Source organism: Pinus tabuliformis, chromosome 4_2 (genome assembly GCF_031772625.1).
Source record: "Pinus tabuliformis cultivar Carrire ecotype Pingquan chromosome 4_2, CPIR1, whole genome shotgun sequence".
Classification (NCBI taxonomy): domain Eukaryota; kingdom Viridiplantae; phylum Streptophyta; class Pinopsida; order Pinales; family Pinaceae; genus Pinus; species Pinus tabuliformis.
This window is the reverse complement of record NC_142304.1, coordinates 64,658,644-64,681,701: the sequence shown is the minus strand read 5'-3', so window position 1 is coordinate 64,681,701 and position 23,058 is coordinate 64,658,644.

The window sequence follows — 23,058 nt, the reverse complement described above, 5'->3', positions numbered from 1 at the left end:
ATTTGACTGTTTGCATACTGATTTAGGAAAATTGCATTAGTGTGTGCTCTATGATCTGTGTGAAAAGATTTGTCTTTCTTTTCCCTCAGTAGTTAAGATTTTCAAAGTTGAAAGATTGAAAAGTTTGCTTCTCATCTTAGACTGCATTCAGGAATTTGTTACATACATCTCGTGGTGATCCTTAAAGGAAAACTGCTAAACAAGATCAACATTAAAATAAATTCAATTTACATAACAACGCTTTGTAACATAACGCAAACACATAGAGGTCTAGGTAGAGACGTGTTCCGGCGTCGTTAAACATAGTGACTGTCGATCTCTACGAAGGTGGGTGATTCCTCCTGAGAGTCGGTGGCACTAATACGGACTTGTGCTCCCACGTACCGTCGCGTATATATTGGGAGACCCCTATAGGAACAAAGCCTTTATCCATAGGAAGCCATGTCGGCCGCCCTACTGATCGCGATGCAGTGAACACAGCATTCACGAAGATCGACCACCCGTACCGTAAAACGTATTCTGTGGTTTCGCGAAAAGTTTGGCACACCCTCTGCCTAGAACTCCAGAGAAGTTTCTTTTGGCCTTTTTCAAACTCTATAACTGAAAAAGTCCATCCGAGCATTTGTCACTTCGGGCTCGTTAAAACATCGAAGGGGACTAGAGTCATCTTTAGCTTTTTCTCGACTCTTAAAACATGAAAAAGCAAAGTTGTGTCTAAAGCGTCGTTAATAAAATTTATTTTAATCGGAACATAATCACCTGTTATTCCCACGTTGATCTTTCAGTTGAAAAGTATGGAGCCCACCAACCAAGGAAGTCACCTTGGTGGAAGTCCCAATCCCTTCTCCTCTTGGGGAGATGTTGGTGCGCCTCATATGGCCACATTGTCACTTCCAGGATTGACAATTGGCCTACCTGTATGGCTCTTTTCAACTAATGTAGTTCAGATCACCACTAATCCTGAGCAGTCAAATCAACAGTCAGACCAGTCTAGAACTACCCACCAGCCTTCCACTTCTTACAATTCTTCCTCTGATCCTTCATCTTCGCAAGGTAGAGCCGGCAAAAGTCAGCCTCCCATGGAGAAGAAGGAGAAGAAGAAGAAAGAAAAGAAGCAGAAGGAGCCTAAGGCGAAGGCGACTGGGGGCAAGCAAAAGACATCTGACAAAAATCCACACACTGCACCGACCGGGCCTAAATCGCCATGTGTCATTTGCAAAGGGACCCACTTCCACCGTGACTGTCCTTGTATTCCCCGGATACTAAGGGACTGGTCCCCCAGGTTGCACAATCCGGTAGCATCAACCTCTCATAGACATGTTGATTGCATTCCGTCAACTAGCAAGAGTGAAGGACAAAGAGGGAGACCAAGATCACCCTGCAGACTGTGTGAAGGCGATCACGCCATCCACCGTTGTCCATTCTTAGATGAGGCGAAGAGAGTTTTGGAAGATCGTCCGGTTTCACCGTTACGACTTCCTCCTGGATACCAAAAACTCGTGCCAAGTCCCTCGATAGTTGAAAATCCAGCTGGCCCGATCAAATGGTCAGCTGAAGTGTCAGTCATTGAGAATGAACCTACTGAATCCAGACCAGACGAAAGTCTAAAGGTTGAAACGGCAGTTGACCCGGTTCTTCCTTCAGAGGTTTCATCCTCAAATGACACCGTCGTTGAAGATTCATCTTCAAATGACACCCTCACTGAAGAGAACAAGGATGACACCATCCAGATTCTTTTCATCAACACAGACTCTGATGAGCATCAGGGCAACGCGCCCATTCCTTTATCGCAGGAAGGAACATCGTCAGGGTCGTATCCAGCCGTGTATTCGGTCCCACCACCAAGCAACCTGGTTGTGTCCTTTGATTGGAATCAACTAGGCAGACCCCGGTTACCAGCCAGTATCCCATTCAGAATCATCGTCCAAATCTACAGAATGGTGATGGCTGGAACTATCATTGATGAAGGGGCATCTGTGAGTATCCTTTCCTCTATTGCTTGGAAAGCACTGGGTTCCCCGGCGCTTTTACCTGAGATGAGAAATCTATCAGGTTTTGATAAAGGAACCAGTCGCCCATTAGGGATTCTCCCCAATGTTCCCGTTACATTGAAGGGGAAGACAGTTCATATGAACGTCATGGTCGTCCAGGGACCCTTGGTGTATAACTTACTCCTTGGACGAGACTATATATATTGCATGGAGGCGATAGTGTCCTCACTCTTCATAGTTATGTGTTTTCCGCACGAAGGAAGAATGGTCAAGCTCGTAGACCAACTTTCATTTCCAGGATCACGCATCGCAAATAGTCAAATACCATCCCTTAACGGTTTATTCACTCAAGGAATGCCTCCACCCCCGGTTCTACTTCCCGATGAATGCGAGTGATTCGGAAGAAAGAACTGGGACCCAGGGGGCATGCACCCTGGCCTGCCTTGGGCAGAGAAAACCTTGGGTATAAAGTTAATTTCCGCAGAAGAATATAACTAGTCCGTACCCCGTCCGGCATGGAAGAGAGGGTTGTTCTAGGATAAAGTTCTTTTGTCAAAGTTATGTGAGTGAGATAATCAGCTTCTCGCTCCCCTTGTCTAGGTAAGTAGGATGCCGAGGGAGGAGATCCATTTGTGGCGGCAAGTAGCCACCATCTTTGAAGGCAAGCCTCACCCATTAAAACATATGTTTTGAAGGATAAGTAGGGGCAGCCTCCAAAGAAAGAGATGAAATTGCTGCAACAAGTGGTCACCATCTTTAGTAACCTAGTAATAGACATCGCCAGGAAAAAGAGTTTAGTTTGCGGCAGCGAACAAAACCATTTTTCGGATAATAAGTAAGAGGCAAACCTCCCTCCGTAACGCCAATGTTTTATCTGTTGCAATCTTGCAAAAATCAAAAAGTGAACTGATGGGAAGACAAGTACCGTCGGCACCGAAAAATAACGAGAAGACAAGTATCGTTAAAAATATAGCAAGACGACAAGTAGAAAAACAGAGGTGGGACAGAGGAGGGGTAGCCTTGAAATTATACTTTATACCTGGGGGCATGCGAACCTTTTAGAGTGCAAGCACGGGACGACTATTTTTTTTTTTTTAAATTTTTAGGTCCTCCCTTTAAACCTGTAGGTCTAACCCGTTAAACTCGTAGGATTAGCCGTTTCCAGCTTGCATAAAGAAAGGATGTGGGGCAAAAGTTAAAACTTGCCAAATTGGAGTAACTAGTGAGGTATAGCTCCTTAAATATGACTACCTCACCTGAGGCGTTCCTTGTATTAAGACTGGTATAATCGAGCAGTTTTAGCACACAGTTCATGCTCGTTAAAAAATAAACGCAAGATCCGAGCAGTTTTAGCACATAGTTCATGCTCGTTAAAAAATAAACATAAGTTGTGAGCAATCTTCCCCTAGAGTTCAAGCTCACCCAGAAAAAATGAACCGGTAAATAACCTTGGTAAATGTAACCTTTGACAGCCATATTAAAGCCCTTGGTCGTGTTCTTGCAGTCTCACCTCCATCCGTTCATTTGGCCAATCGTTCATCTCCATATGTTTGTTTACCCATTTTGAGGAACAGCTGCGAAGAGTGATTTCACTTAGCCATCCTTGTGACACTGCCGTGATTGGAAAATTCCAACCTGTACCTGGGGTCTGCTGCTATCCCTGTTTATCACTCGTTCCTCAAAATACGAGTCTTCTTTGAGCTCTTTTCTCCTGACTCGTAAAATATGAAAAGTTTGCCGAGTTTTGGCCTTCCAGCTCGTTAAACGACCGGAAGTGCTATCCCTCCTCTAGATTTTAATCTTTTTGGACCTGAGGGATTATTGCACAAAAAGATCGAGCGCTTGTTTTGTTCGGCTCGTTAAAGCAATCGAAAATTCATCCCTTCTGTATTGTTTTATACTTTTTCGGACTTAAGGGATTAGATGACGAAAAAGGAATTCTGGAGTTGACTTTATGTACCTTTTCAGACTCTCTAAAAATGAAAAGGACCGAGTTATCCTTGTCGTTAGACTCGTTAAATTCATTAAATAGCGACAAACTTGTCTTTAGACGAGAACGAGTTTCCCTATCGCTAGGCTCGTTAAAACATAGCAATGGGCTTGCTCGAAGGGCAGGTTATAGAACGAGCATATGTTATCCTCCTCAAGCTTGATAAAAATAAAGAGGTACTGGTCAGCAATGACTGGGGAAAAATTGGGAGAACCTCACAGCTTTAATGGTAGCAAGTCGCTCTTGAACATGACACTTTGTCCTCCGTATCACATCGGGTTGGGTTGTTTCATTCACCGGTCTCATCACCATGGTCCTCGCCACACCATCCACATTTGGGGTAATGCTACCAATCCATCACATCAGTGTCGTTATATGTTCAAGAGATGTTGTTCTGCAAAGAGTCAACCGTGTCCCATCCACTGCCATACATTGTCCTTCATCCATTTCATGACCGCCACCCTGAATCATACATCACAGTTTGTTTTCACCTCATCACAATCACTAGCTCCGTTCCGTGTCACTGATGTGGGATTCATTAAGGCCCTCCTTTGACGGATCGCTCCTTGTCGACATCAGCTCATTATCCAAGGAGTTGATCTAGGAACAACCCCTTCAGTACTTTGAAGCTTGCATGCCTCAATGGCAAGTTTCTCACTTCCGACGACAGGTATACATCAATGACCTTCGACCAGAAGATTTTGCATGGTGGTCGACGCCAAGTCCTTTATTCCCACCATGTGAATTGTACTGCCGTACCTTGAGGGTCATCATCCTTATCGGTGATTCCTCTCGCGCTTGTTAACGGTTTACATCATTGACCGGTAATCAAGCGATGTCTTTCCATGTTCGACTTCAAGAAATTCTCACATGGATCGACTTGTACATCGAGTGAAGATTGGAAGAGATTGAAGACCCCGGATCTAGTTTCATCCATTCGGGCTGCGATATATATTCAGGATATAAAGACATTTGATATGTACATCATTGCAGCAGATGATCATCCTTCTCAAAGGATGATAATTTCAGCAGAGAATTATCAGTCTATCATCAGACGATCGTCTGTGCTATGTACCAAAATGAATTTATAAAGCTGAGCATGGGAATGCCCGCCTCAGCTAGATCATGAAAAAGAATGAAAAATAATGTATTGTATTGTATCTTATTACAGGACACTTCTCAGCAGATTGAATGAACTTCGGATCCTCCTAATAAAGCATTTCACCCGATAAACGACCTCATACTTTAGGGGGCATCTGTTATAGACAAATTTGTGCCTGGCAGCATCGGGCATGAATTGTCAATAATCCAAGGGATCCAAAGTCCCTAAACATGATGTTCCTACCCCTAGAGGAACAAGGTCAGCAAACCAACAGCTCTCAGATCAGTTCTCCACCTGAAAACACTCAAAAACAAGCAATCCTGAAATCAAAGCAGGTGCTCCACTAGGCTTCTGCGCTGAAACTCAAATCCTCCATGGTGTACCTACATTGCAAAGCAGGTATAACAAAGGCCACCTGCGTTGAGCGAGATGGGACAAGTGGCACACTGAGTCATTGCTCTGGAATCTTCCAAAAATGACACTTGGATCAGGGATTTCGCCTTGTGATGAGTCAGAGGCTCTGTTTCTCCAAGTGGAAGCAAGGTTCTCCAAGTGGACTCAAGAACTGAAGATCAACTGAAGAGAGAGAGGACACAAGGCAGCTACACATCAGTTGCAAGTTGACTCATCCTTTCTCAATTCATCTATATATTGAGCTCTCTCCTATGAGCTCAGGAGGCTGGAATTTTGTGCAAAGTAATGATATGCTGTTGGTTTCACTATAGAACCATTGGGTGATTGCTTGAAGGAGGTGAAGAGGAGAAATTCTTTCTGCTGGGAGGTGTTGCTGGATTGGGGCCTTCAATGGTTGTAACACTCTCAGAACTTTACTTCTTCCATTAATAAAAGCTATTGAGGTTCTTCTATATGCACTTGTTTCAATGATGTATTGTGATAATTGTATATTTGATTTATGCTAATCCTTGAATCAGTTATGATTGCATGCTTCTTGTAGTTTCCTTCTTTGTTATTTTGCAGGATCTCATTGTAGCTGGGCCAGCAAAAGAGCAAGGAGCTGGGAGCAAGCAGCAAAGAGAAGAGTTTGGATTCGACATTAAGCGCAAGGCAACGGTTAGTGCATTTCTTCATTCTCTCTTGCTTTCATAAAGAAGTAAACCTTAAGTAGTTTTATTTACAGTTGTTGCTGAGGTACTATCACCCTTAGAGTGGGATAGGGTCATCCAAATCGGATACTTTTCCCTACAACACACAGGCCCGAGCAAAACCCCTCAGCAACAAAGGCGTCCCCTTGAAGCCAAAACAACTCTGATACCAAATGTAGATTTTAACCCCATACATAAATTACCTCCATATGAATTCTAAGAACAGAAAATAAACAATGCAAGAGCATAACACATAAACACATATACATAGAGATTTTCCCCTCAATCCCAAAACCGGGACTACCAGCTTGATTTTTCATTATGTTCATTTCAATGTTACAATACATATTTATACATGTCGAAGCATCAAATACGATGGACCAAAAACCATCGCGTCCAAAACCATGGACAAAAAACTATCGCTTCCATAACCATGTGAGAAAACCATGCACAAAACCATAGGTAGGTCCACCCAACCTAATATAGGGTCCAAAATAATATAACACAACCCAACATGTTTTTCCAACTAGTCCATGCATGTTAATATGCAGACCCTAGAGGAAGGATATTTAAATTTACTTATGTGGAAGAGACATTTAAGTTGATGGGACATTGTCTTAATTGGCTAGTTACCTTTCTTTTTGTGTCGGTTATTAACTGTACCAATGATGAGCCTCATCATTGGGTAATTATATGGACCTTAATTCACTTCCTAGCTTAGTCAAACCAACTATTCTCATAACTTATTGCATTCTTTTGATTATATTTTTTTTTATGAGGTGAGTTAGAGTTGGATATTATGCTTTGTGGTCTAATATGCATTTAATATAAGATTAAAGGAGAAAATCAAGGAATTTTGGCAAAGACCAAGGTTAAAACTCGAATGGGAAAATGGAGAGGGATTATAGGAGCTAAATCATCCTCATTTACTACCCTTCCATTCAAATATTCCTCCATCAGCTCGGAGTGAAAACAACCAAATCATGAGGACTAGAAGGCAACCGAGCAAGTGAGAGGCAAAACACCAATTTATCTCGAGTTTGGAAGCCTAGCCTCCCTAGTTTTAAGGAAGTCATTGGGAACTTCAAATGTATAAGTAGAGAGACCTAGGACCTTAGTAGGATTCAAAATTTTGATTGTAAAACTCTACTCTATTTTTGAGCTGCAAGACTTGTGACAGTTCTTTTGATGTAATTTGTTGTTTTGGTAATAAGAATGAGTTTTTTTTTGAGCCAGCACTGAGTTAGCTCAGAGGTCTAAAGCTATTGGGTTAGGGCCCAACCCTAGCAGTCAAGGATCCTCTTGATTGTACATGTATGTTTAGTGTAGATTCATAGCTTAATTGTTAATTTGCTTATTAGATGCATTTCCATTACAAGTAGTGTAGATTAGATTGGTTCTGTGATAGTTTTCTTCCATTTGTGCCTTATTGAGGGTATCAGGTTAGCAAGGAGAAATGGATCACCACAAGGTTGTTAGTAGGTGTATCGGCCTCACTTCCTCCCTCTGGTACCATGACTTGAGTAAGGGACCCTTAAGCAGCCCCAAAAACACAAATTTCTAGTTCTTTTATGAGATTTGGAGTTTGTTGTCTTTAATTTAGTTTGTGGTTAATGTTGCAAGGTAGATTTCATTGTCATATTTTCCATCTCCATTTCTACAGTAGATCTCACTCATGCTTTCAGTCTCTTCAACAATTTTCTTCATGCATAATATAGGCAGTTGATTCATTAGTTCTGCTTTTCTAGTTTATGAAAATGTATCTTGTTGCATAACTTTTTGGAAGACACACATGTTTTATGCAGAGCAGGTGCTTCAGGAGGAGACCAGGACTTCATAGCTAGCAGCCACCTTCCACTTCATCCACCTTATCCATCCCTTGTTTTCACCATCACCCTCACTAGTTTTTGATCATTTTTCATTGGAAATCTCCCAAACACATTAAGAAAATCTAGCCATCTATCATCTTGGATATTGACCTTTGAGTGATCCTAGACATTCTAACACTCCATTCCACCCATCACACACCTTTCCTAAGCCTCCCAACACCTCCAACACCTCACATTTAGCTCTCGATTGTATCATGTAGGTTTCATGTAATTCCTATAGGATCATCCTTTAGGTTTCTAGTACATCCTGTAGGTTTTCCGAAAACAACCTGTTTTGAGGCCGAATTGATGGGGAACCTCTAGGAAGTCACAAAAACCCTCCTAGGACCCCTCCACACCATCCAACAACATCATAAACTTTCTAGCCATCCCTAAACACCTTCAATCCACCTACCACATCCACAAGAACAATTAGTTTGCGTACTTGATTTTGCAAAAAGAGACCAAAAAATTGAAAACAGATTTAGTTTAGTTTCTTTAATGGCACATTAGTCTTGTTTTGATGCTTCTTACTTCTACAACTTAGATAGTAGCATTTGTTTATTGCTGATTTAGCATTTCTGCTTAGCATAGCTTCTTAAATGGTTAATTAGGGTATGGTGTGGTTTAGCATTTCATGTTGGCCTTCTCCATTATTGCAGTAGAGTAACTCTCTTAGAGTAGATTTATCTTTCTTTCATCAAAGGATCAAGATTCTTCTGACTCCATAGAAGTCTGTCTTGGAACCCCAATGGTCTCTCGCCAGCTGAATAGTGACAACAGGCAGAACCATCACTTTTACTTGTGCATACAACACTTTCACCTCCAAGTTTGTATGAACCCTGGGTTTATAAGTAAAGTTGTTAGCCCAAGAGTTGTAGCATCCTTGCTACAATATTGGCGCTCATCACTTTTTGGCACTGCTTCCGAGGAGGTTTCTGATGTAGAACGTGATTACTGCTTTATTTTCTTCTATTTATTGTCTTCAATATTTTGCCATTAGTTTATTTCTGCAAAAGTAATCTAGTTGTTTCCTTTCTTTCAATTTGGATTGTCTGCTTTCCTTTCCATTTTGCAAGTACAATTTAAATTCAGCAAGTAGTTTTTTCATTCTGTAAGTAATATTCATTTAATCAACAATTTCAATTTTGCAAGTACTTTCCAAGTAAAAAAAAATATACAAAACCAACCCAAAAATATTTCCTTTCATGCCTCGTAGTAATAGGGACAACTTTGGGAAATTTTTCCCAAATACCCCAACTGCATCCAACAGCCAACCTTCTCTCTTCTTCGGTGGCTATGAATTGGAGGAACCCTTATGTGAGCAACCTGACATATCTGAAGAACCTACAGGGGAAGAAGAAGAGGAGGAACCCATTCCCACTCAACCAATGGCTAAAAACTGAAATGACAGAGGGAATAGAGATAGAGTTGAGGGTGCCTTCCCCATCAAGGAAACAAATGGGGACACTAAGATGAAAAATATAAGCCCCTCTTCCCTACCTCATTTCCATGGCATGACCATAGAGGACCTCGACACTTTCCTGTTTGAGTTTGTTGTTATATTCTGAACCTATGACTATACAGATGATGAGAAAAAGTTAAAACTATTTCCATCTACCCTCAAGGATGCAACATTGTGTTGGTTCATGGGTTTACCTAGAGATAGCATCACAACTTGGGCTCAAATGCAATAGGCCTTTAACAAAAAATATCAAGACTATTGTCTGTCAAAGGATACTAAAGAAGAAATTTTCAAGATGACCATAGGCAATGATGAATCCTTATAGGATTACGGAGAAAGATTCAAGCTTAGTTACAAAAGGGCCAGGTGCACACTTGACCTTGACTCATTAAAGTTGGTCGTGCTTAGGGGAGTAAGAGAAGATCTTCTGGATACCTTACATTTGTTAGCAGGAAAAGATATCTACCAATTACCCTATGAGGATATCAAGGTTGTCTTTAGAAACCATTCTAGGGCAGCCAGGGAAAAGGGTAGGGGTAGTCAACCTATGGCCAGTACATCATCTTCCAACTCATCCATTAAGGGTGAAATTGGAAACATGCAGGAAGATTTCAAAAGTGAGATGCTACAAACCCTTGCCTTGCAAATGGACACCATGAACATTAAGAGGAATCAGGAGGAAGCTGAGAGAGCCTTGGCCATATTTTGTTCTAGATGCACTAGGAGGCATCCTAGGAATGAATGTCCATTAAACTCTATTGAAATTTTCTTGGTCTGTGAAGAAAACAACTCCACAGACAAGTGCCCTTCTTTACCCGAACTCAAAGTTCTATATCAAGGAGCTGAAGGGGTCACTAAGCAGCTTCTCTATATTAACAAAAGGAGACCTCATGGGCCTAGACCATACCAGCAGGTCATGCAAGGGTCGTCCCATGCATATTACAACCCCAACAAAACCACAACCATACCTCCTTGGGGACCCCCTGCTCATCTTTCCTGGTCTATGCCCCCTCCTTGATCCTATGCATCTGAGTATCACTCCCAGCCATCCATTTCAACCTTATGCTCTAACACAGCCTCAATGGAATGCACCACTCTAGGGGTGGAGGCACCAATACAACAATGCTCTAGCTCTATTGCCTCCACTACCTACCCAACCATAGCTCCTACACTCTACTCCACCCAAGCAACCCCAGATGCCTACCCAGCCAAATCTGAACCTGAACAACAAGTGGGCTCAGCAAGTATATAGTGGAGAGACACCATATCTAGCTTATGTTGTGGAAATCTAGGAGATTAACCTAAGATCTAGGAGAGTTCTCTCGGATAACCAACCTCCACCTCCACCTAGGGAAGTTGAGGAAGAAATAGAGGAAAGCAACCTTAAAGTAAATTCACCCTTTCCTGAGAGATTAGCCCAACCACTCCAGCCTACCCTAGAAGAGACTGAACTTCTAGGAGAATTGAAAAATATATGTGTAAAGATCCCACTTCTCCAGGAAAGAAAATATGTTCCCATTTACAATAAGTTGATTAAGGAGAAGTGCTTCAAGCATCCAGGTAGGCGAAAAACAGATTCCCCTATCATTAATGTCATTGGACAGCTGTCCGACTTAATGTTGGGGTAGGTAATATGTCCAAAATGTTTGGACCCTGGAAGACCTGTAGTAGATGTGCACATCAATGGCACCATTTTCCCACAAACTCTGATCGATCTTGGGGCTTCCATTAATGTGATGACCAAGGACACCATGCTCAAGCTCAACCTCCAAGGTTAATTAAGGAAGACCACAACTATTCTGCAACTTGTAGACTGTTCCATAGTAACCCCTGAGGGAATTGTGGAGGATGTGATGGTCTCCATTGACTCCTGGGAGTACCCTGCAGATTTCCTAGTTCTCCAGCCTAAGGCTAAGCTTATTGGTTACCCTATCATCCTTGGGAGGCCATGGTTGGCCACTGTCGATGCTTACATTAGCTACAGCATTGGGAATATGACCATCAAAAATGGGCATATGTCCAAGCAGATAGTCCTATACCCTCCTACTCAACCTTCTCTAGAGCATGACTTACCTTTATGGTTGGAGGAGGAGGAAGAAGATGAAGTTTATTCCACCCAAATCTATGCTCTAGAAGCAACCATGGGAGGAGAACAGCAAGATGAGGATGACTTGATTGAACACCTACTCCAAAGTCTAACTCCCAATTCATTACCCTTAGAAGAAGCAGTAAAGGAAACCCATAACAATCATATAATTGACTTATGCTTGGCTAATTCCAACCCACTTCGTGTCAAAACCATATAATTTGGTCCAGAGAGAACCTTGAAAATCAATCCATCTCTTTCTGCTCTCGAAGAGGAGAAGCTATGCAACATGTTAAAGGAAAATCTAGAAGCCTTCACTTGGAGTTACAAGGAAATGAAGGGAGTACACCCCTCAGTGTGTACTCACCACATATACATCAAAGAAGGTTGCAAGCTAGTCTAGCAACCACAAAGGAGGATGAATCCAACTCTTAAAGATATAGTCAAAGAAGAACTACAAAAACTGCTAGATGCAGGATTCATTTACCCTATCTCTGACAGTGAGTGGGTCTCTCCTTTGGTGTTAGTTCCCAAGAAAAATGGTAAGTGGAGAATTTGTGTCGATTACAGGGAGTTGAACAAAGCCACAAAGAAGGATCATTTTCCTCTACCCTTCATTGACCAAGTGCTAGATGGCCTGGTAGGGAAAAGGTTTTTCTCCTTCCTAGATGGATTCAGTGGGTACAACCAAATCCAGATCTACCTAAAATACCAGGATAAGACCACATTCACTTGTCCTTGGGATAATTTTGCCTATAGGGTCCTTCCTTTTGGCCTATACAATGCTCCTGCCACTTTCCAGAGATCAGCCTTGAGTATTTTCGCTGAATTAGTCCATGATGCGATGGAGATTTATATGGATGATTTTACACGTTATGGCTGTGAATTTCAAGAAGCCCTATCTAACCTAGGCAAAGTACTGCACAAATGCATTGAAATGAACTTGTCACAAATGCATTGAAATGAACCTGTCTCTCTGTCCTGAAAAATGTGAATTCTTAATGACTACAGGGACTGTGCTAGGTCATTCAATATCTCAGCAAGGACTGCAAGTGGACCCAAACAAAATAGTGATCATCCAAAGGGTCCCACCTCCTCAAAAGTAGAGAGATGTAAGAAGTTTCCTAGGTTTAGCTGGATACCATCGAAGGTTCATAAAGGACTTCATTGAGTTGGCCTCTCCTTTATTTAGTTTGTTGGCCAAAGATTCTGATTTTATATGGTCAAAAAGCTATCAAGAGGCCTTAGACATCCTAAAGGATAAGTTAACCACTGCACCAATTCTCCGAGGCCTGAATTGGGCCCTTCCCTTCCATATTCATGTTGATGCCTCACACAAAGCCATAGGAGTAGCCCTAGGTCAGATAGATGAAAAACTACTTTATGTTATCTATTTTATCAATAAGAACTTATCAAAGGCTTAATTAAATTATACAGTGACCGAAAAGGAACTCCTAGCTAGTGTGCATTCATTAAACAAATTCGGGCATTATATTACAAGCTATCAAACATTTGTGCATACTGACCATGCTGCAATCAAATATTTAATGAACAAACTATATGTGAATGCTCAAATTATAAGATGGTTACTTTTATTACAGTAGTTTGATCTAACCATTGTTGATAAGCCTAGTAAGGAAAATGTTGTTGCAGACTTTTTGTCTAGGGTAAATTTGCGTGCAGGTGAAGAAGGAATGGTGGATGACCAGTTACTGGAATAGCACTTATTTGCTATTTCAGTTCTCTCTCCATTTTTTGTTTATATAGCAAACTATTTGGTATCAGCACAGTTCCCACCAAAATTGTCCTCCAAAGAAAAGAGCAAGATAGTCAGGAAAAGTGCCCCCTTCACTTGGATTGTGGGAAATATTTTCTAACTTGGCCCAGATCAAATCTTGAGAAGGTGTGTCAAGGAGGAGGAAGTCTTTGACATCCTTCTAACCTGCCATGATGGGCCTTGTGGAGGTCACTTTACAACAAATAAGACAACATTCAAAGTGTTACAAGTAGGCTATTATTGGCCCACTCTTCATCAAGATGTAAAAAAATACACTAGTCAGTGTGATCGATGCTAGAGGATGGGAAGGCCTACTCCAAGAGATGAAATGCCTCTAAAGACTCAAGTGAATTTCAAGCCATTTGAAAAGTGGGGCATGTACTTCATTGGGCCTATTGACCCTCCTTCAAAGCAAAAAAGGTAAATTATTGTGTGCATTGATTATTTGACTAAGTGGGATGAAACCAAGGCAATTAAGGCAACAACAGAAGATAAGGTGGTTGAGTTCCTAAGGGAGAATGTATTCTACAAATTTGGGTACCCTAGAGAGCTGGTCATAGACCAAGGTAGCCAGTTTACCCCCAACGTGATTGAAGACTTGCTCAGCCATCACAAGATCAAGCATAGGACCCCCCCTCCCTATCATCAAAAAGCTAATGGACAACTGGAGGTGACCAACAGAGTGCTGGAGGGCATCTTAACCAAGGTGGTGAGCAGCAATAGGAAGAATTGGGTAGAAAGACTAGTTGAGGTGACTTCGGCCTATAATACCACATGGAAGACCTCCACTGGATTCACACCCTATGAGCTGGTCTATGGGAAAAATGCCTTGTTGTCTATTAAATTTGAATATAATACATTAAGGATGGCAGCCCAACTAGATCTGGATCTCATAAATGCACAAAAAGGGATATTGTTCCAATTGAATGGTTTGGATGAATTAAGAATATAGGCCCTCCTACATACAAAGGTAGTTCAACTTCAGAGGAAGCTCTAGCATGATAAAAATATCAAGGAGAAGCAATTTCAGGAAGGCAATTGGGCATTTTTATATGATTCTAGGTATAAATATGTCAAGGGAAAGTTAAGTACAATATGGCTCGGACCTTATGTTGTGGAAATATGCCATGATAATGGTTTAGTGAAAATTAGAACCATATATGAAGAAGCCATTCCTTTGCTTGTTAATGGACACCGATTGAAAATTTACAAGAGACCTTTATCAAAACAATAATTCATTGATGATATCAATAAAACGGTGATGATAGTGAAGCAAGTTCCATCTTCTCCCTCATCAAATCACTGAGGAAAAAGAAAAAGAATAAGGACTCAGGTGAAAACCTCCATGAGGCGCATGTGTCCCATCATTGGGTTGAAAGCCTCTTGAGGTGGCTCAATGATGACAAAAGAAAAAAGGGAGAGAAAAAACAAAAAGAAAAAGAGAATAAGAAGATCCTTGGGTGAAAAAATTTCTTGAGGCACTCAGGGCAAACAGCTAGGGTGAAAACCTCTCAAAGGCAGCCTAGTTGTTTTTCAAAAAAAAACAAATTAATCATGAAATTTCCATTTGCAAGTGGGCAAGAAGGACAATCAAGGAGCAAAAGAGGATCCCAAGGAGACCCCTACCACTCACATATTTATTTTTTCACTCATTACCATGCATACCTCCATCAATTTTGTCATTTTTCCACTCCATTACTTCTGTTTATAAAAGACTGTGTTTTCTATAGGATCCCCTATATTCCAACAGGATCCTCTGTATTCCTACAGGATGATCCTGTAGGAATTACAATGACTTAAAAATCCTAAAAGAAGCAATCTGAAAGGAAAATGATGGACCTGTTAGGTCCCTAAAATTCACCCTCTTCATGATCTATCACCACACCTTGTCCACCATCATCATCCATGCACTCACCATTCAAAGAAGTCAGTTTCAAGAATTTTTTTCTAGTCTTCAAAGAAAAAAAGAAAAGAAAATGGAAACAAAGATGAATAAAGAGAATCACCTGAGTATTTTATGCTCTCCACACTCCCACTCCTTCTTTCCATCCATGTCACCATCCTCACAGCCCCAGCAAGCAAAATGATTAAAGAGTTCTGAGCGAGAAGCAGCTACAGGACATCGTGTGGGAAATCTTGTAGCATCCTATCCCACAGAATACCAATCACACCAGCAACAAGTTTTCACCATGATGATACAGGAGCTCCAAAGCAGCAGTATCATATCTTCAACCACAAGTACCTACAAAAATAATGAAGCCATTAGCAGACAACAAGAGGAGGAAGAAGAATGGCATGCAGAAAATATACACAATTGCACCTCTGGTCTTCGATAACTGCAGCATAGCATTGGAACCACGGGTAAGTATCCTTCTCACTGTCTATATCCATCATGTAGTCAAAAAAAGGTAAGGGTTACGAGATAGTTGGTTTATAAGTGAAAAGGTGGCCAGTTAACTTGGCCACCTTCATTCAGTCACACATACACAATTGGGTGTCCTCTCACACGTGGTTGCAGTCAACTCAAAGACAGAGAAGGAGTAGGACAAAAAGTGGTTAAACTATAGATCCATAAGATGGGAACTAATTACGAGGAGTGGGAAATGATGAGGTGGTAGTGGGGACCAGCGGTCCAAAAATGGCAACGTACCTTTGTTGCCAACACACCCCCTCACCCCCAATCACCATAAGAGGAAATAAAACATCGTTCACATGTATTCATGCATTTCACCTCCTCTAAACTCCCTCACTCAAGTTTCTCTCATACCCAGGAAACCCACCGGAAGTAATACTCCATCGTTTCACTACACAGGAATTCCTACAGGATACACAGAGACTGTCTACAGGATTGGCAGGGAAGAGATCAAAAGGGATATCGCGGGAGTTGGCCACTGCAAACAGTCTAAAGAGGTAGGCTTTGTAATTACATCCCATTTTGCAAGTAAATGAACCAAGAATACTCTAAGTTTGAGTGAATTTAGAAATTGTGTGAAGGGAATTAAATATATAGTCATCTCTGTTTTGACTCTGCATTTGAAAAATTGTTTCAGCCCTCTCATTTTCTCCTCAAGCTTCACCAACAATCTGACAAGAGGGTTTAATAGGAGAGATCCCACCAACACTGTGAGAATCCAAAAACACCCCCAAGTGCTTGAAATCTTCACAAGACATAATTGGATGGGGTTTTTCGAACAATTTAGAGGGTATGATGATGAGGTGGCTCAAAAATTTTCTCTCTCCCTCACTCCACTCACCAGAATCCATGCCACTGTTGTAATAAGGGGCCTCACCATAGATCTCACCCTTGAGCTCATCAGTAGAGTCACCACACTCCCCCTAGGAATACCATGGAGAAAAGAAGACAAAGGAGATAAACAGGTTGCCAAAAGAAAATTCTTTTTAGAAGGTGAGGAGCCCAATGAGGACAAAAATGGAGCAAGGAGGGAAAGTTTGCCATATCCATTGAATGAGGTAGGCTACCAACTAATCAAATACATCTCATGTGAGGGTAGGTATATTGTTTTCTATGGCTATCATTTCAGGATCCTTGAAGAATTAAGATTTGGAGCAGAAACACACCCTCGCCAAAGGCTCAGCATACAATACTTCTTGCTTTAATCACTCATAGACTCAAGCATCAAAGTGAAGGATGGAAATTCCCAATAGTTATCTCACCATGGGTTAATTAGGATCCTCATATAAGATGCCCTATAGAACCTCAGAACTCCTATAACATGGTCAGTTTTCAGAGACATGCTAGCAGAGGATGACATCAAAGCTCTCACTTATGATGTTAGTCCTACTATCAATGAAGAGGAAGCAAAACAGGAAGAGGAAGATACAGAAGGAGATAAAGATGAGATAGATGAAGAAGGAGTTGACACAAAGGAACATGATGAATATGAAGAAGAAGAGGGAGAAGAGAAGGAGAATGATGAAGAAATAGAGGAGGAAATTAAGGAGGAAACTGATAGAGATGATGAAGATCTACAAGCTGAGAAGATAGGTAGGACATAGAGGAGAAGGAAATGGAATATAGGGGACATAAAAACAAGGAGGAGTCACCTAGGGTGTCTCCAGAAGCCACTAAGAGAGAGGTAGTAGCTACCCTCACTGCTCTCAGCAACCCAATCAAGAAAAAAGGAAAAAGGTAGAGGCAAACCCCACTATATTTCAGGACAAGAAAGAGCACAAGAATAATACAGAGGAAGCCACAAACATCAACCAAAATTCCTATTGTGATTGAAGATTCCCCTACAAAAAAATACAAAATGCCTTCCCCTAAGTCCCATATCACCTATGTGAGGATGCCTACTACTAGATCAACTTATTCAAAGGGAAAGGCAATCCTACAGGATCCAAAGCAAAATCTACAGGAAGCAAAAATTGTCCTAGAGGATACTCTGTTGAATCTACAGGAGGCACAAAAATTGGAAAGGAAGGTAGGGGAGCAGCAAGAAACTAAAGAGGAGGACCTAGAGACAAAAGAACCCAGCCCCCAACCTAACCTGGACTCCTATTACTGGTTTATTGAAGGAGGCAGGGTCATACCTCAAAAATTTTGCCATCCCACTGTTCTTCAAGCTTGAGAAGGAAAGGGCCAGAACTCACTGATCAATGCAGATCACCATATAAAAGGGGGTGGAAGACAATGGGAACATGGAAGAGAATATCAAAGAAATGGGTAGAGAGCTAAGTGGCTTGAGGGACAAAGAAGCTATAATGAGAAATCAACTAGAGGCAGAAAATGCATCACTGAGGGGACAGTTGCAGGAAAGAGAGAATTAATTGGAATGTATGGCCAGTCTCTCCTTAGAAGCAATCCAGTGTAGGATTCCATCTAAATCCTATGCTCTCTACCTCAAATAACAATGGCTGCAATTTTAGATTAAGACCCTAGCACATAGAGGAACCTTGTCATTTCAGGACTACAGACAGTTTATTGATCTTTGTGATCAAAGTACACTAGAGGATAGGGCCAAAATGGCTGAGTTTTATTTTCACAACATGGCCCTCATAGACATGAATGTATGGGACCCGAATGCCAAGCTAGGAGATCTACAATTAATGGCTTTGGCATCCTGGATGAACCATGAGGAGTCAAAAGCTGCAGAGATGAAAATGATATTGGTAAGAGAGCAAACTAAACCTCTTCTTACTAGAGCTGAACAGTCAAATCCCATGGCCCTCATCAGTACCCATAGTTTGATTGCAAATGATCCTTAGCTAACACCTAGATATCTTGCTACCCAAGAACAAGAAATTTCACATTTTGAGGACATGTTCAGGTTTCTAGGAGATGATAGTATACATGCTTGCTTGAGGAGATGGAACACCCTGCCCTACAGCTTAAAGATAAGAGAATATCATTCTCCTCAAAGGTTGATAGAGGAAATCAACAGGACACCTATGTATAAGCAATCTATGCAAAGGTTGAAGGTCAATTAGATAGGCCTAAAACTCAGTCCACCGCTACTCTTAGGGATGCTCGAAGGGATAAAATAAGAAGAAGAAAAGAGGTAGTGGGAATAAGTACAAAAGAAATCAGCCTTCTATGAACAAGAAGAGGAAACCACAGCAAAGGCATGGGATGTCAGAGAGGCTACTAGAGCCATGAAGGATATGGATATTGACTAAGTTGCTCAGAGGATGAGCAACACTTTTAGTAGGGGGGTGATGATGAGCCTCATCATTGGGTAATTATATGGGCCTTAATTCACCTCCTGGCTTATTCAAACCAACTATTCTCATAACTTATTGCATGTTTTTTATTATATTTTGTTTATGAGGTGAGTTAGAGTTGGATATTATGATTTATGGTCTAATATGAATTTAATGGAGGATTAGAGGAGAAAATCAAGAATTTTGGCAAAGACCAAGGTAAAAAATCGAATGGGACAAGGGAGAGGGATTATAGGAGTTAAATCCTCCTCATTTACTACACCTCCATTCAAATATTCCTCCATCAGCTCAGAGTGCAAATAGCCAAATCATGAGGACTAGAACGCAGTCGAGCAAGTGAGAGACAAAGCACCAGTTTATCTCAAGTTTGGGAGCCAAGCTTCCCTAATTTTAAGAATTCATTGGGGACTTCAGATGTATAAGTAGAGAGGCCTAGGAACTCAGTAGGATTTGGATTTTTTATTTTAAAACTCTACTCTATTTCGAGCTGGAAGACTTGTGACATTTCTTTTGATGTAATTTGTTGTTTTGGTAATAAGAATGAGTTTTGTTTTGAGCTAGCACTGAGTTAACACAGAGGAATGAATCTCTTGGATTAGGGCCCAACCATAGCAGCCAAGGCTCTTCTTGATTGTACATGTATTTTTAGTGTATATTCATAGCTTAATTGTTAATTTTCTTATTAGATGCATTTCCATTACAAGTAGTGTAGATTAGATTGGTTTTGTGATAGTTTGCTTCTATTTGTGCCTTACTACAAGTAGGAGGTTAGAAAGGATAAAAGGATCACCATAAGGTTGTTAGCAGGTGTCTCGGCCTCACTTCCTCCCTCTGGGACCATGACTTGAGGAAGGGACCCTTAAGCAGCCCCAAAAACACATATTTCTAGTTCCTTTGTGAGCTTTGGAGTTTGTTGTATTTAATTTAGTATTTGGTTAATGTTGCAAGGTAGATTTCATTGTCATCTTTTCCATCTCCATTTCTGCAGTAGTTCTCACTCATGCTTTCATTCTCTTTAGCAACTTTCTTCATGCATAATATAGGCAATTGATTCATTAGTTATGCTTTTCTAGTTTATTTTTTTGTATCTTGTTGCATAACTTTTTGGAAGACACATATGTTTTATGAAGAGGATGTGCTTCAGGAGGAGACAAAGAATTCATAGCCAGCAGCCACCTTCCACTTCATCCACCTTAGCCATCCCTTGTTTTCACCAACACCCTCACTAGTTTTTCATCATTTTTCATTGGAATTCTCCCAAACACATTGAGAAAATCTATCCATCTATCATCTTGGATGACCCCTGAGTGATCCTATACCTTCTAACACTCCATTCCACCCATCACACACCTTTCCTAAGCCTCCCAACACCTCCAACACCTCACATTTATCTCTCGGTTGTATCCTGTAGGTTTCTAGTACATCCTGTAGATTTTCTTGAAACGACCTGTTTTGAGGCCGAATTGATGGGAACCTCCAGGAAGTAACAAAAATCCTCCTAGGAACCCTCCACACCATCCAACCACTTCATAAACCTTCTAGCTATCCTCAAACACCTCAATCCACCTACCACATCCACAAGAACAATTAGTTTGCATACTTGATTTTGCATAAAGAGACCAAAAAAGTGAAAACAGATTTAGTTTAGTTTCTTTAAGGGCACATTAGTCTTGTTTCAATGGTTCTTACTTCTGCAACTTAGATAGTAGCATTTGTTTATTTTTTATTTAGCATTTCTACTTAGCATAGCTTCTTAAATGGTTAATTAGGGTATGTTGTGGTTTAGCATTACATGTTGGCCTTCTCCATTACTACAGTAGAGTAGCTCTCATAGAGTATATTTATCTTTCTTCCATCAAAGAATCAAGCTTCTTCTGACTCCCTAGAAGTCTAGCTTGGAACCTTGGTGGTCTCTCACCAGCTGAACAGTGACAATAGGCAGAACCATCACTTTTACTTGTGCATACAACATTGTCACCTCCAAGTTTGTATGAACCCCAGGTTGATAAGTAAAGCTAGTAGCCTAGGAGTTGTAGCATCCTTGCTACAATACTGGCGCTCATCAACCAACCATGTAGTTTTAAATATTTTAGGTTTTAATTTACATATTTCCACAAGCTAAAGACTAATATAACTTAAACTAGCCCTTGGATCAATTAAAATAGAAACAGGTTGGTTTAAAATGATACCTTCAATTTCAACATGTTTGTCCTCCAGTGCGGCATTGAACCTACGAATGTTCTTGGAAATGTCATTCACAGTTGTTGCTTTGTGGATAGCTTGAATATTCTGAATGGATTGGGGATTATGTGGGCAGTCTATCAATAGGTGTGGTTCACCACACCCCCAATGCTTTAGTGGTTCTCTCTCTTTGACCCTACTAATATTTTTATTGTTCAGATCCATGGGTTTTCACCACATTTGAGACTTTTTCGGTTGTTTTAAATTTCCTTTGTTGAATTTCTTTCGCTTATGTTCCTTCTCAAAATTCTTAAGATAAGAGGGTTTCGGTATTTTTGTACCCATTGTAGTCTTGTTTCTATCCTTACTTAAGGCTTCACCTCTATTCTTGAAACATTGATAGCACAATCTTGCTTTCATTACTGCCTCATCCATTGTCTTAGGATTTTTGAACTCAATCCCTTCTTTGTAAGGGGCTAATAGGCAGTTCACAAATTGTTGTACCTTGGATTTCTTCTCTTTAATATAAGGGACATACAGCAGAAAATTGGTAAATTTAGACATAAGCTCATCCATTTTTAACTACCCCAGTCTTAGTTCATGGAAATCCTTAGCTCTATCATCATAATAATGTTCATTTAGATATCGAGACTCGATCTGCCATTGGAATTCCTCCCAAGACATTTTCTTCTCCTCCAAGGTATGTATTGTTTTGGACTCTTCCCACCAAATGGCTTCTTTCCCTTGCAACTGGCAAATAGCCAATATGGATTTTAAATTTCTCTCATACTCATATAATTGGAAATACTTGGTCATATTGAGGAGTCAAGCCTCTACATCCTCTTCCTTCTCTCCATAAAAACTAGGAGGTTTTATTTTTCTAAAGCCCCCTTGCAATTCCATCATATTCTTTCTTTTCTAATTTATTGGATAAGTCTTGTTTGAATCACCTCCACTTTCAAACTTCTTTGATTCTATCTCCACACTCTTCCTTTTCAATGCTTCCGGCTCTATTATTCTATGACTAGACTTTTCAGTCAACTCTCTTATCATTCTTTCCTGCTCTTCACTAGCTTTCAACAGGTGCTCGTTCTTATTTCTAGGGTGAGTCAATTCTCGCAAAAAATATCTGATAATATCTATAAATTGGGATGTTGGTGGGGTAATTCCATTTCCCGACTCTATATATAACTCTTATCCTTCTGCTACCGGTGGAGGGAGATTCTCTACCATTTATGATGGTTTGATTCACTTGAATACCTTATAGTCAACACAAATGGTTATTAGCACATCAATTACTGTGGTGGTTCTTTTCAGGCCTAGTTTTGAAACTGGGGCTTTGATACCATCTGTAACACACCTCACCACATTTTTTTTAACAATAAAAACAATGCTACAGTTAGCAACTAAGTAGTGACTCTTGATTTGATTTGGCTCATATTAATTTGTCTAATTAAAACTCTCAACTAAGTAACATTCTTTGTGATAGTATTTTCCAATTGATGATTGAACAAGAGCCTTCTACCTTTCTCAAGAACACCTCCAAGTTTTGGTCTTTTGGTTGGCCAACATCATGTTGACCCTTTGAATATTTTCACTATACTAAATCTAGATAAGGGAAATTCACTTTACTTTTCCTTTCATCATGTATTGTATCCGATTTCCCTACAATTTTCTACATATGAGTTAGGATAATATATCTTATATGTAACAACGCATTCCTTGTGGGGTATTATTAAATTGTGGAATGGTTCATTTTATTTTTATGAAAATAATGGAGTAGTTCTCCCTCCCTTAGCCTTAATATATATTA